The 16,276-nt window shown below is 42.4% G+C and overlaps 1 protein-coding gene across 6 annotated transcripts in view; it reads left to right on the forward strand.

The window, feature by feature from the left end:
- Positions 1–16,276, forward strand: part of NTRK3 (neurotrophic receptor tyrosine kinase 3) — a 361,677-nt gene that overhangs the window by 244,867 nt on the left and 100,534 nt on the right. The window lies entirely within an intron of this gene.

A 16,276-nucleotide genomic window follows, 5' to 3' on the forward strand; every position in this document is an offset into this window, starting at 1 on the left:
CAAATGTCAATAGTGTTGAAGCTAAGAAATCCTGCACTTTAACTTTCAAAGCAGACTCCCATGTTACCTTGTTTAAAGCTCATAATGGCCTGGTGAGGGAGAAGGTATAAAAGTTTTATCTCCATTTTACAGATTGAAAAACTGAAGCTTAGGGAGGTAATGGCCCTGCTCTGTCCCAATGGGCCAGGCCACCTGATGGATCATCTAGTTCTCAGTCTGCTGCCACTTGTACAGACGCATGGGTTGATGTGAACTTTGGGGTCTCTACAAGTGTCCAAAAGGGGTATAAGTTTCATCTAAGAGCTTATGGCACATCTCTGCAGAAACCATTACCCCAGGTTTCTTATGTAAGAAAGATACCCCAATTTCCTATCTTCCTCCTGGGTTTCAAAGAACGCATATCCATCAAAAGTACTGGATGGTAAGATAATGGTAAGACTTGATCACACTTGATATTTGGGAAGGAGTAAGGTCTTTACAGTGGGTGAAACATGATTATTTGCACAGTCTGATACCAGTTCACACATTCAAATGCTTTGTGGGCCCATGGTTTGTTGTGACAATGGGGGGGGGGGTGGTTTGGAGTTGAGAGCACATGATCTGCCAAAAACCATCATATAAAAAAATCATGCACTCTCAACTATCTGTGTCCCTATCTGGGTGTATATTTGTAGGTGGGGTACCTTTCAGAGCCAGTCAATTTAGTGGAATAATAAACCTAAGAAGGGTCACACAGGATGATGAAGATATAGCTGTATTCACACTCTCATTGCCTGGGAATTTGGAAGGATTTGTAGTATCAGGAGATTCTATAACAGAGTTCAGAGCAAATATCTTGTCGTTTTGCTGCCCTGTCTCTCTTCCTAGGGCATGTCTGGCTGCGTCACTGCACGTTGCTGGTGGGTCGCGTTTGGAATTAGGATCTAATTCATGCTGCTTATGGCCAGGCACTGAGCTGTGCATTTCACCTACATATCTGTAGCCCCTCAGACCTCCAAGAGAAATATGATTGTCCCCATTATACAGCGGAAAGACTGAGCTCAGGGGCTGACGTCACTTGTGCGTGGTCCACACCTGGGTGATGGCGGAACTAGAAGTGAAATGTAGGATTTGCTCCTTCCACTTTATCTGTTCCCATGTTAAACAGTCACAGCAATTAAACCTTACTCTTTTCTCCTTAATCAAGAAAGACTGTCTCCTCCTCATTTGCAGAAGAGGAAACAGGGCCATCAAGGCGTTGAATGAGATGACTATGGTAACAGTCTAAAATCTAGAAATTATATCTCCTGTCTCCTAAGGCAGACAGTGTGCTTAGAGGGGTAAGAGACCCAGGGAAATCCCCAAAGAATTCATCCCCACACAAGAAATTTCCTTAAATAAGTTGACCTAACATCACTGTCAGTCCTTCCACTAATCAAATCTAAAGCGACTCTACTGTGAACGGAGTGGACTGCAGTGCTTGGAGATGAGAATTACTCCATGTGCTGCAGTGCATACCATGAAGAGCATCATTTACCGGCAAGTGTCTTGCCTTGGGTCTGATGAAATACAGTCAAGGGTTTAAGTTCCTAATCCCTACTCCAAGTGTTGCCACACTCCCTTTGAGGGTTGCAGGCTGCTCTCCTGGGTATGTAACGAAAGCGTCCCACACCTGCTCTTTTTCACATGCCCCAAATTTTGCTAATGGTCCTATCATCAGTCACACTGAAGAGCCCTGGGGCTGCCCAGGCCCCACGTCCTCCCCCACCTCCCACATTTAATCAGATGCTAAGTTTCTGATTTGCATAAGCTGCCTTTGCATTTCTTTGCAGTCCATCCTCTTGGCTGTCCTTCCATGAACCCAGTCCTAGTTTATCCCTGTCCAACCTGCTTCCATCACCCTTTAACCCAGAGGTCCACATTCTATAGCCTGTGGTCCCAATCCAATCCACCACCCGTTTTTGTATAGCTCAGGAACAAAGAATGGTTTTATTTTTAAATGGTTGGAAAGTATCAAAAGAAGAATCGTCTTTCATAACACGTGAAAATGATATGAAATTCAAATTTCAGTGTCCATAATTAAAGTTTGTGAGAACCCAGCTATGCTCATTCATGTCTCATCGTCTATGGCTGCTTTCATGCAACAACGTCAGTGTTGACTTGTTGCAACAGAGACCATATGGCCTGTAAAGCCAGAAATATTTCTTATCTGGCCCTTAACGGAAGAAACTTGCAGGCCCCTGCCTTACCTAGTCCAACCACCACTGGTCCCCTGTTTCAAATCCTTCCAGACTCAGTCGTTGACCAAATTCCTGAAGGTCCTTCATCATCAGACCCAAGCTAATCGTCTCCACTTATTTCCCAGTAGGAACTCTTTACTCTCCCTCGGATGTATCTCGTACCTTCCCACCAAGACCATCATTCAAGTGGTTCTTTCTGCTGGGAATAACTTTTCCTTTCCATCTTTTTAGAAATCTTCTCTCTCCTTCAAGCCTCACAGCAAATGCCACCTGCCCTGAGGAGGTTGTCTCCCATCATAGTTAACTCCTAGGAAGGCCCTACCACTCTTGGATGCTGCTTTCATGACCCCAGGTCCTTTCTGTTACAGCTGGCTGTTTCAACCGAGGTCATAGGGCCCTAACTAGGGGTGAGGTCCCTAAGGGCAGAGGTGCCCCACGCCCTCTAGCACAGAGTTGGTGAGTGCAGCCTGTGTCTGCCTGCACCAGGGGCTCCCAGCGCTCCCTGAGACTGCCCTCTCGGGTGGGTAATTCTGTAAATTTATAGGACTTTCGTTCTTCCAAACCTACGTGACAATGTTTTGAAAGTGGGAAACAGAATTCAACATTGGGAAATTGATTTTTAACGTTAAGTAGGAGGGTCATTGTCATGCGTTGACGCATCATTTAATCTAAATCTTTCATCCATGTATCCACCCATGCCATATCTTTTCATCCATCAATCTATCTTTATCTATCTATCTGTCAGTTTTCATCCATCTGTCCATCACTTCATACCAGTCCCCACTTCTAAATTCTCTCCACAGTACAGCTCCACTACTGTCACTTGGTTCGGGATGCCCCATGCCTATGACATTACTCATAGGTAGCCCCCCGACACTGTTTTCCTGACCTCCCTGCTGAGCTGGGTCCTCATTGTCCCCTTCCTCCTGCTTTGTTTTCCAGCCAAATTATACTCTGCTTTTCTGAAAAAAAAAGCAAATCCTGTTTTTAGTTTGCTGGGGCTGCTGTAACAAAGTACCTCACAGTAGGTGACTTGGAACAGTAGAAACTTATTGTCTCACAGTTCTGGAGGCCAGGAATTCGAGATCAAGATGTCAACAGGGCCACGTGCCCTCTGAAGGCACGTCAATCTCTGCCTTCACGTTCACATGGCATTCTCAGTGCATGTGTGTGTCTATCTATGTGCCCAGATTTCCCCTTGTTATAAGGACACAGTCATATTGGTTTAGGGCCTACCCTAATGACATCGTCTTAAATTGATCATCTGCAAAGATATTTTTTCCAAGTAAGGTCACATTCTGAAGGACTAGGATTATATTTTGGGGGGACACAAATCACCCCACAACAATCCCCCGTTTACTGTACTTTGTCCATGCTGCTCCCGCTGCTTGCAATGCCCCCCATGCATTTCTGCTCAGTGACAATCTGTCCCACCTCCTCTTTCCCCCTCATGTGTGATCACTCCTCCACTGAACTCCCACAGCTCTAGGTGAGGACCTCTCCTGACACTCACTAGAGTAGATCCCTCATTATAATCATTTGTTTTAGGACTCTAGTTGACTGTAAACTTCCAATTCCTTTTTTGTTTTTTGCTCCTGGAAGATTGATACTCAGGTGTTTGCAAAATTAAGCTTGGAAAGTAAAATTAAGCTTGCAACAGTAAGCTTGGAAAGGTGTGGCCTTTACATTCTTGACACTGGATTTTAAGCCTCTTTTAGGTAGTAATTGCGTCTTACTCATCTTGGTGTCCCTTCTCCCTTTCCCCAGCTCTGCATGTGGTGCCATGAGTACAGGAGGCAACATGTGTCAGCAGTTTGGAGATTAGGAGCACAGTGAAAGCAGGATTTGAGTCTGCATTTGCTGGTGTCTGCCACAGAGTCTGTCATTGCAAAGTGCCTGTCATTGCACTTTGTAACCCGTGAAGCATATGTCTGCTGCTCTTAATCTGGCTCTTCAGCTAGACCATGACACGTCCACTGCCCAAAATGAATGAGTTTTTTTTTTTTATTATGTCTGTGTACAGCCGTGCCTTCATCAAATTAAGGAAGTCCCCAAGAAAGGTTAGGAACGATTGCTCTTTACAAATATACAGTGGGACCCTTCTTTTCCTCTGTCTTCTTTTCGTCTTTTCTTTCATCATCATCTTCAATATCTTCATCATCATCACTAATCGTTGGAAAGCAACTCATAGGTTTATATTATTTAATTGTTAGGGCCGTAAATTTAGACTATGCCAGCTACCTGATCCTATTAGCTATACCCTGCTCTAAGAAAATCTGCTTAAAATTGATATCACCCAGGGATTTGGGCTTTATTGATTACATTTCCTGCTAGACTCCAGCCTTTGCTTTTTGCTCATCAGATCCTAGACAATATGGCCATGACCCTGATGAAAATCAGGCACCATGGGGTGGTGGATGGACTTAAGGACTTTAGTTCTGGGAGGGCCACGTGGTCAAGTCAGGGGTAGGAGGCACTGATGTTAAGAAAACAATGTTTTTTCTTTCCTCACCTCACAGAGTTATTTTGAGGCTAACATAATTGTTAAAAGTTTTTAGAAAAAGAAATGCTTTGCAAATGCCAAGATGCTATAGTAGGACCTCGAAATAACGTGGCATATTGTTACCAGATTCACACATACACACACGAGTCATGTCACATGGTTCTAAAAGGCAAGTTTTCTATTCTCTAAAATCCTCATCTATCAGATGGGAAATAGAGCTATTGGATGTGCTTCCTGCTTGGGTTTCAATAGAGCAGAGGGGGTAAGTGCATGGGAGCTGGGATGAGAAAGCCTGGATTCAAGATGATTCTGCATCTCATTAACAGGGCAACTTGGCATGAATTACTGAGCATCTCTGCCCCTTTTGTTTTCTCATCCACAGACTAGGGACCATAGCAATTCTCACTTCATAGCGATGCTGTGAAGGTTAGATGAGGAAGTCCATGCACAGTACTTAGTTCATTGCCTGGGCATGTGTAACTGCTTATAGATATTGATTGTTAGGTTTTTAAAAAATGATTCTTATTGAGCAATGAAAAAGAAATACATCAAAAATTTCACTGTAGCATACATTTAAAACAGTTCCAGGTAACAGGGAAGAAGTATCCCATAGAAATTCACAGTGAACTGCCAAGTGAGTTATACAGACAGTGAGATTTGAGCTGGTTATTGAAGGATTAATGGGAATTGGATGGAAAAAGTAAGTTAGGAGATAAGCATTTGGGACAACAGAATACCATGGAAGCAAGGACAGAAGCTAAAGGGTGTGAGGTATGGTCAGCTTAGAGTTTCTCTGAACTAGAGATTGTGAATAGGGGAGCAGTGAGTGACGGGGCCAGAAGTTTTGGTTGGAAACAGGGTGTGGCAAGACCAAGATAGCAGCCTAAGCCATTTGGGATTCATGCAAAGACACTTTCAAGTCACTGTTGGTTCCTGAACAGGGTGGTGTGTTGGTGAATGTGATGTTTTGGTGCTATAATTTGACAATGGTGTGTCAGATGAATCAACCTAGGCATCGGAATCAGAGGAAGATGTTACAAAGCCCAAGAACAGTGGCCCTAGAATTGAGGTGGGTCATGAGGAAGCATAAACCAATGCTTGTTAACCATCTAATGTGTTTCGTGTGCCAGGCGCTGACTTGATGCTTTTCTTTTTTTTTTTATCACCACAACACCTGTGAGATAGATAATGATATTTCTGATGAAAATGATATTTACAGAAGGGGAAATTGAGGCTCTGAGAAGTTAAATAGTTTACTTAAGGTTTTAAGGTCACACACAGCTGGTAGGTGGTAAAATAGAGATGTGAAACCCAAGTCAATCTGTCGCCAGATCTTTCTATCATACTTTGCTGAAGTGGGGATCCAGTAAAAGGATGTGTACATGAGATACTGCAAAGTAAGTATTGAAACCTGATGTTTGATTAGATAGGTGGATTTAGGAAGACATTGGCAAGAAATGAGGATGACTCCAAGAGTTTGTGCCTGGGTAATTTTAAAAGTATGGTAGTGATTTTAAAGAATTGGCCAGTCAGGAAGGAAAATTGTTTGGGTTGGGGATTATAGAAATGTTGAGTGTGTGGTTATGATGCACAATAATGGAAATGCCAAGTAGCCAGTTTGCATTGTGAGAACAAAATTTGGAGGAGAGTTTGTGGCTTGAGTTAAAATGTTAGAAGTCATCCCCCTGGAAGTGGATATTAATGATGGACTGAAGAGGGAGATGTGGAGAGAGAAGAGCAGATGGCTAGAACTGCACATTCCCACACTTTACTGTACATAGGAATCACCTGAGCATTCTGTTAAAATGCAGATTTTTGATTCCATGGGTTTGGAGAAGAGCCTGAGATCCTTCATTTCTAACAAGTTCTCAGGTGATGCTGCTGTTGCTGGTCTGAGACTTTGGGTAGCCAGGGGTGAAAACACTGATCCTTGAGAAACCGTCATAGGTACAGGTGGAGGAAGAGAAGCCAGCAGAAAGAAGGGGAGTAAAAAGGTAGAAAGATGACTGGAGTGACACAGTATTATAAGTGTCATGGGGGATGGGGGTGGTCAAGATGCCACATTCTGTGGAATGATCAAGGTGAAGCAGAATGGATAAAATCTGGTCATGGGGTAACTATTGGTGACTTTCAAGAGGGCAGTTTCTGTGGAAGGAATAGAACTTGGATTATGGGAAATTAAGCATTAATGATCTGTGAGATAGTGGAGGTTATAGTGGAATCAAATCATACAAAATGTTTGTACCCAAAGGAACTAAGGAAATGGGATGATAGCAAATGGTTTGGCAAAGTGGAGGACATTACTCCATCCTTTACCAGGTGAGAGACGGGGAATATGGGCATACATGGATTTGGCACATGTGCACATACTAAAAGACAGAAGTGACCATATATTGATTTCTGTAGAAAGGGGAATAGAACGTGATTGATGGAAGATGCTAGAGAGACAGGAAATAATTGAAGAAGGAAGTTGGAGATAGGGTTGAAGGTACTAGTTAAGGAAACAAAGAAAATACATTTTTCTCTAATGTAGAAAGAAGGAAAAATAATTGGACTGTAGTCAAGCTTGCACAGTGAGTTCATGCTTTAGTGCACCTCCTCTGCTCCAAACATATAGCAATGAAATAAAAATATAAGAACACATAGCTGGACCTAAAAACAAGATAAATAACCTGATGGACCAGAAGCAGTACAGAAATGAAAGGTTGATGGGCAGAACTACATTCATTCATTGCTCCAAGTCTGGAGGCAAAATGTAAGGTCAAGAATTTATCTGTGGACGGTTTGGCAGAGTTATGTGTGCTCCAAATTGTCAGGGGATCAGACATAGAGTCACTACTTGAAGCAGTAGGCTGGGGACTGTCTTCCACATTGATGAAAAGAGTCTGAAAAAAGAATGTTGTGAACCCCTATATGACATCACAGCTAATAGGAATCTCTGAGCCCAAGGAAGTAGGGGAGATGGGATAAAGATGGAGCCTTTGAGATGATGAACTGACTTAAGCCACACAACTAGCTGAAGACTGTTCTGTTATATCCCAATGCAAATCAGTATGAAAGGGAGAAACTATTCAATAAAACCACGAGGAAAAATAGTTATATTATGACCTCATACCAGTCACAAAATAAATTGTAAATTCTAGGTGAAATTTAAAAGTAGAACTTTTTATTTTAAATAAGCTTATTCTTTTAAAATAGCATTACCCTTTAGGAGTCCTAGCCATCATTATAGGATGGGTTTGGAACTGACGTTCTAGGAATCTTGATAGGGGCAGCAATAACAACAACAACAACAACAACAACATTAGACAGTGATAACTGAGCACAAAAGGAAAAGAAAAAAAAAAAAGAAAAACCAGAAAAAACCCCATCCCACTCAAAATGAACTACAATTCAAAATGATGAAATCTTTGAGGAAAAAAAACAATGAAAAGGATGCTTGTTATCATGGCATTTATTCCACAATGTTCTAGAGATCCTAACCAATGCAATAAGACAAGAAATGAAATATAAGAAGTGGAAAGATAGATGACCATCCTTATCATGAATGATATGATCACCAGACATGAAACATCAAAAGGTATTTATAAAGCAATTATAGAACTAATTAGAGAGTTCAACAAAATTACTAATACAAGATCAATGAACAAAAATCAGTATATTCCCTAAACACCATTAGAAAAGTTAACTGAAAACAAATCATATTTACAAGAGCAAAAATGAAATAAAATGAAAAAAATGAGGTTAAAAAATATAAATGCAACAAAGGATATGCAACATCTTATGGAAGAATATGAAATATTAATAGTATAAAAGAAGAATGAGTAAATGAGCGTATATCTTGTTCATGGATAGGAAGAACCAGTGTAGTTAAGAAGTTGGCTCTCCCCCAAGTCTATAAATTAAGTACACTCCCAATAAAAATCTCAGCAGAGTCTTTGAAGACACTTGCTTGATAAGCTTACTCTGTAATTTTTATAGAAGAATGAAAGACAAAGAACAACTAAGGTATTTCTTTTAAAAAAGATAAAGATTGAGGGGACTTGCTCTAGTAGACAAAAAGACTTATAAAGTTACTATAATTAAGACAGAGGAGACAAATAGGTCAAAGCATAATCGTTCTTTTGCACTCAGAAAACATACATGCATATGTATGTAGATATAAAAATAAATAGACAGATGGATAGATATGTGGGTCTGTGTATATTTTTGATATGTCATTGCAAGTCAGTATGAAAGGGAGAAGCTATTCAATAAAGCCACATGAGGATAAATAAAGTTATATTATTACCTCATACCAGTCACAAAATAAATGATAAATTCTGGGTGAAATTTAAAAGCAGAACTTTTTTTTTAATAAGTTTTTTTATTTTAAAATAGTTTTAGATATACAGAAAAGTTGCAACAATAGTACAGAGAATTCCCTATGCCCTTCACCCTTGTAATCATCCTGTATCACCATGATACATTGTCGTAACTAAGAAAGCAACTTCAGTACGTTACTATTAACCAAACTCAGTACTTAATTCAGATTTCACCAGTTTTGCCTCAAACGTCCTTTTTCTGTTCCAGAATCCTATCCAGGACACCACATTACATTTAGTTACCGTGTTTCCTTAGTCTCATCCATTCTGTGATCATTTCTCAGACTTTCCTTGTCCTTGATTACCTTGACAGTTTTGAGAAACACTGTTCAGACTTTATGCAGAGCGTCTCCCAATTTGAGCTTGTCAGTTAGGGTCATGGGTTTTGGGCAAGAAGACCGCAGAGGCGAGCGCCAGCCTCATCACATCGTGTCAAGAGTATATGCTCATCACGTGACCTCACTGATGGTGCTGACCATGATCACCTGGCTGAGACGGTGTTTGCCAGGGCTCCCCACTGTAAAGTTAGGTTTCTCCCCCTGCCATACTCTTTGGAAGGAAGCTGATAAACAGCACACACGCAAGGTGGGGGGTTAAGGTCCACCTCCTTGAGTGACAAGTCTTTACATCGTTTATTTGGAGTTCTTTTCTAAGGGAGATTGTTAAATGTAGTACTTTTAAAGGAAAGGAATACATCCTTTGACTTTGAGCGGGAAAATCTTAAGATATAGATTTAAGTAACATAAGGGAAAGGTTGAATGCATTTGGCTACACTAATTTAAAAACAAATTTATATAAGATACCATATACAAGGTTAAAGGATAAACCATAGACTGAGAGAACAGAATTCCAATGCATGTATCCAAGACAGACTTTTCATACAGAATAAATAGCAAACTTCCACAAATAGAAAAGACTAACAACATATAGATGTACACGCACATTATATATACTACCATATATATGTGTGTATGTATGCACGGATGTATATTATGTATATGTAATGATAATTATATATAATCTATATGCACGCATACACATTTATACATAATATATATATTACACACACATATATACATAACATATATATATAATACATACACACAATGAGGAAAGGATATGAATAGACAGTTCACAGAACAAGAAATTCCAATCGAGATGATGTGCAACCTCAGCGGTAATCAGAGAAATGCACTTTAAAACTACAAGGAGAGAACATCTACCACTCATCAGATATTATCAGATACTGGGATACAGGGTAAGAAGTTCATCCATTTAGTGATTACAGAAATATGAGTTGGTACCATTACTTGGCGGAAACATTTAGCAATACCTTGAAGGCTTTCTATACACTAAATCATAGGGCTATCCTCTAAACTCATTCTTCTCAAATGTTTTTCTGCATCGAAATCACCTGAAGAGCTTGTTAAAATGCAGTTGTGGATTCAGTGGGGGCTGAGAGTCTCCATTTCTACCAAACTCCCAGTGGATGCTGATGCTGCTGGTCCACACGCCCACACTTTAAGCAGTTACAAGCCTCTAGAGCAGAGGTCAGCGAATGGTGGCCCGTGGGCCCAGGGCCTAATCTGGCTTCCGCCTATTTTAGTCAATGAAGTTTTATTGGAGCACGTTCCTCTGTTTACATGTTGTCTGTCTGGCTGATTTCAGACTACAATGGCAGAATTTAGTAGCAACAGGGACTGTCTGATGTGTATAAAGCCTAAAATATTCACGATCTGGCCCTTTACAGGAAAAGTTTGCCAACAGCCGCCCTAGGGAAACTCTCCCGCATGCCCATAAAGAGACTTGCATAATAATATTTATTGCAACTTTTTTGGGAATAATGTTAAATGGAAATAAATGTCAGTTGGTAGAACATCAGATATTTTGTAGTATATTCACACGGTGGACTACGTCAGTTAAAATTACTGAACGAGAGGCACATGTATCAACATGGATAAATCTAGAAAACATCCCTCGTTTTAAAGTTTAAACTTAGGCAAAACAATACTATAACTTGCTTATGGATATATACCTATGTAGAAAAATTACTAAAAGATGCCTGGGATGATAATCATCTATTTCAGGACAGTGGTCACCTCTGGTGAGGGATGAGAGCAGGAACAGGACCCTGCATGGACTCATGTGGGTTCATAACCAGAGGTGTAATGTATTACTTCTCTCAAAAATTTGGCAAGTAGATATCAAAATATTGTAAATTGTTAATACTGGGTGATGGGCACATAGTTTTGATATTCTGTACACTTTTCTGATATTTCAGATATTTCAAACGTTTGAAAAGTGTAGAAAGAATCAAGACAGGAAAAAGTGTGCAGAATAGAAAGACAAACATTTTGAAGTGCAGAGAGGGAATGAAGACAGAATAAAATTATTAACACCTGAGGCTCTCTCTTCTCTCAGTTAACCAGGAGGAGATGTCCCAGGATTACAAATTGTTCCCCATATGGTTAATTTTTGGAATGGTAAACAGATTTTGCCATGAGACTAATTTTACTCCGTGACACATGGAGTATTTTGATTCTAAGAGGTCACTTCCTCCATGTCATTGAGTGCAAGGAATTTCCTTTTCTCTGGTTCTAACATTTGACTCCTTTAAACGAAGCTCACCTTATCATTGGGACAATCTTAGAGGTACCAACGGCAAAGCCCCTTGGGCACATCCTCCTCCTTTGGAGAGTGAGCCTTGAAGTTACCCCCAGGGGAGTCGTAAGAGCCTTCAAGATTCCTTCAGGGAGGAGCCTTTCACTTTTGTCTGAGAAGCTCAGTGTCCCTGCCCTTTTATCTCATCTGGGCATGGATGCCCTCTCACTGTGACTTCCCGTGGGCATGACTCCATGAGCTGAATCACGTTTGGGGTACATTCAGCCTCAGCCCCCTCCCTCGGAGCATGTGCATGCAGCTGGAACCAGACTTGGCACGTGGACCAGTGCAGTCTTATTATTGATTTTCCCAGCAGTATTGAGACGACTTTGCAGGAAGAGGTACTGTGTACTGAACTCAGGGATCTCAATTCAACACTCTTAGCCATGAAGTATACAAGAGGGACATTTCAGTTCCAAGTACATTTCAATATTTTATAGAACCCTTATCGCATGTTTGTTTTTATAGGGATATGAGAATATTTTGGGTCAGATTGTGCCCCATGAAATATAATAGCTGTGTTAAAGAGTCCAACTAGAGGCCGCCCGGTGGGTAGTGGTTAAGTTCATGCACTCCAGTTTGGTGGCCCTGGATTCACGGGTTCGGATCCCAGGCATGGACCTATACATGGCTCATCAAGCCAGGCTGTGGTGGTATCCCACATAAAATAGAGGAAGGTTGGCACAGATGTTAGCTCAGGGATAATCTTCCTCACCCCCCCACCCAAAAAAAAATGTCTGGCACTTGAGAAGATTTGGTCAAGTGCCTTACATGTGTCAAGCAATGTGGAAGGCACAGACAGCTGATGATACAAATGCCACCTTCTCCCCCAACAGCAGTGTTGTAAATTGTCTCCAGCATACTCTCTTGTTGGGAACCTGATTTCCAAACACAAAGCACCCTAACCCATACAGTTCAGTCTGAGATATGTTTTTCCCTCTAATGTAGATTTCCAGCCCTTCTTTCTAATCATTAACATGGCCAGAGGGAGCCCAAGTTTGGTCATTATAGGGACAGTCCCTGAGGCTTGCTGAGCTGGCATTCCCTGATCTTTAGTGCACAGTTCAAAACCTGCTGGCTTTATGTTTACTGTAAAGTTTTTAACTCAGATGCTAAGATAAACCATGTATGTATTATAAATAAGCAAAGGGGCCAGGTGGAGGATAATAAGGAGTGGTGGGGCATATGGCAAACTGGAAAACACACTTCCTGTCTAAATAGAGTGGTCGCCACTTCATTGTAGCTGATTATCACTGAGTAGAAATGTTGGCCCAGCATTGCCAGAACTCTTGGATTTTCAAGGGAAGCTAGAACAGGGATATTTTAAATGTGAAATCTCTCAAGTTTTAAATGTTGGCAACTAAGTAAAAATTTTTTTAAGAAACTGAACATTTATTCTGAAAAAAGACACATCCTAGAGCCACATATGGCCTGTAGGTTAGGTTTGCAACCTCAGAATAACAGAGGAAAAGATCTGAGAGTCTTAAGCAAGCTAGTTTGTGGGCCAGGAAGCCTAGGCATTTGGGTCTCTGGCACTTGGGTTAGTGCCACCAGGCTTCTATTGAGTCCGATGGAAGGAGAAGAAAGAACTTAGATTGGAAAAAGCAATAGGCACATCAGGAGGCAAAGGTTCAGAACAGAGCAACTATAGCCATACCCTGGGGACCACTAAGACTTCTTGGTGACCTTCTTCCCATGACCTTGGAGGGGCACCATACAGGCAGGAAACAAAGCAAGAGACGTCTGTGAGGGAGCTTTGCTTTACCATAATGGACTCTTTCTTGTCCTGTCTTGTTCACATAGTGGCCTAGGGAAGGGTGCTGGGGAGAGATTTCTTCTGGGCACCAGGCTTGGCTTCCTAGGAATATTCTCAGATATTCCACACTCTTGCTATGGGTGTGACTATGTTCTGAGTAATTGTTCTTCTCTCCAAATCCATTATTGTCTCTCTTTCATGAGGTTTCTCTGTTATCCTTCCTAAGCTGAACTCCCAGAAGTAACATCAAAATGAAGGAGTCAATGTCTAGATAGAGTTGGGATTCCTTTCTTGGCAGGTCCCCATACACGCAGGGTGTTATTGTGGGAGTGGTGGATGTGGCAGGCCAGTAGTGCAGAAACTGAAGCAGCCTGGGCAAGGGTTAGATGGGCATCTGCTGGAGCGGGGGAGGGCCAGATGGGGATGCTCATCTCCATAGCTAGGGAAGCTGTTGACAAGGAAAGAAAACTGGCCCTTCATCTGGGCCTTACCGAAGGAGCTAGAGCTAAAGCCCTTCTTCCCCTGGAGAATGTGCCCACCACTGCTGCCTCCATTTGACATCCATTTCAGCCTCCTTTTCCTGGATATTGATTTTCAACAAATGGAAGCCATATTACAAAGTAGTTAATTATAAGGACTTTGGGGTTACGAAGAGCTTGGGTCAATATCAGACTCTGCCATAAAGTGAACTTGGATTTTTTTTTTTTTTAATATATTACTGAGACTTAGTTTTCCTACATATAAAACGCAGTTAGTGATATCAGCATTTTAAAGATACTAGGGGATCCTGAATTAACTGTAGGCAGTGCCTGGCCCTGTCACTAAGTTATATAGACCTTTGGATTCCGGGGTGGTCAGTGATCCATCTGATGGTGGGATTGGTATAGCTGGGCAGTGCTTGGGGCTCCCTTCTTTAGCCCATGCCTACCTGCAGCATGGGTCAAAACACTTCACCTTTTCTTACCCCTTTGGGAAAGGTAGGGAGGCTGTGTCAAGAATGCCCCCTGACTGGGGTCAGGTGCCGAGCAGGCTCCCCATTTCTGACATCTATCCTGTTTCCTCCTTCTCCTCTCACTCTCTCTCTGATCAAGGATCTGAGTTGCCTTGTGCCTCTGGTTTGCTATTATTAAGCACCCATGACCTCAGCGCCAGGACTCCTGTGTATTTCAACCCACTCATGAGTATAAAGTGCTTTTCTCACAGCAAATGCTATGTGAGTGCTAAGCGTTACTGTGATGTAGCAACTTTAAGATGACAAACGAAGACATTTAAAGAGGAAATGTTGGAAAATAATCCAATAGAGCTCCATTTGGTATTGGGCTGTTTATCAAGGCCATAACCTAAACCACTTTATGGAGTTAGATAATAAAATTATAATGTTGGATAACAAAAGGAAGAAGCAGGGACCAGAAGGGAGGCCTTGTGAATCCAAAGTTGGATGAAGAGCGTGTAGGCAGAAGAGGCAGGGATGTTCTTCTTCCTGCCAGGTGCTGGGAAGCGGGTGTCTCTAGATTCTCAAGACCAGAGCACAGGAGTGGGGCCGGGGTGAAAGCCCAGAGATGGAGAGATGGTTAGGATCTGGGAGATTGTCAGAAAAACAGAGAGGTTGAAGGTCTAGGCCATCTTTTATGTTGCAAGGCCATAGGAGCCCACTTCTCTTGCTCTAATGAATATTAAAGGACTTGCCCTTGAAGGTTTAACCAGGTTTTAGCTCAGTGGGATTGGCTCCCAAACCTCCCATCCAATCCTCAGCGCCTCATCTCCCCTAGCCTGCTCCTTCACAGCTTAGCTCCCCTCCCTTTCCAAAAAATGATCACAGAGTCTCTGGCTCCCTTCTCAGGAAATAGATACCTGGAGAGTCCTTGAAGACCAGGCCGTGTTCTGAGTTAGAGAGGGCCTACACGTAACTTGGTGCTGGATGAATCTGGGGAAAGCTGTTGACAGATGGAGGAAAAGGTTAGCAGTGGGGGTCCGTGGGCCACTGGTGGGAGAGGCCTTCTTCGCAGGTGTATTTGCCCCTCTTTGGCCTTCCCTCTGCCCATCTGTCCCTTTCCCAGTCAGTGGCCGTGGTGGTCCTGGTCTCCCCTGCCCTCCCCCCGGCAGATGCCTTTCCTTCCTGCTCCAGGGTTGTTCTGAGGAGGAGGGGGAGGAATGGAGGATCTTGGAGCTGTGCCTCTTATGCTATCAGGCTTCAACATTTAGAATCTTGGAAAGGCTCCACCTGGGAAAGAGTTCCAGAGAAAACAAACTGCAGATCCCGGCTCATATGGGAAAAGGCTCATGTTCACGGAGGCAGCTTCGGCGACCTTGGCACAGGCTTAGGCAGGCTTGGCCCCTGCATTTAATGGATCTGACATGGAGCCTTCCAGGGCTCACGGATGCCACACGGCCTCCAAAGGAGATGTCACTCTCAAGCCATGGTGATATCTCTTCCATAGGAGTTGTGGTCCTTGGGTCTCCAGTGAACCAACAGCTTTTGTTGTTCTGACTGTTTACACCCCAACTAAGGCAAGAAAGATTTTAAGCGGCCAAAAACACCCTCTCGTCTCTTCCTCATTCCCCCTCGTCAAGTTATCCCTTTTGAAGATTAACTAAACTTCTTCTATGGGAGAGAAAGTGCCAGAAAGAGGGTCTGGGGACCTGTAGGGTCATCACTCAAGTCCTAAGAATCGTCCTTCCAGTCCCAGGAATGGCATCCAGACAGAGCAGCAGTGGTGGGCACGAGTTCAGGGTGCGCTGGCCCCAAAAGGGGAAGGGAGCAAGCATGTTAGGG

The sequence above is a fragment of the Equus przewalskii genome, chromosome 1 (assembly GCF_037783145.1).
Source record: "Equus przewalskii isolate Varuska chromosome 1, EquPr2, whole genome shotgun sequence".
Taxonomy (NCBI): domain Eukaryota; kingdom Metazoa; phylum Chordata; class Mammalia; order Perissodactyla; family Equidae; genus Equus; species Equus przewalskii.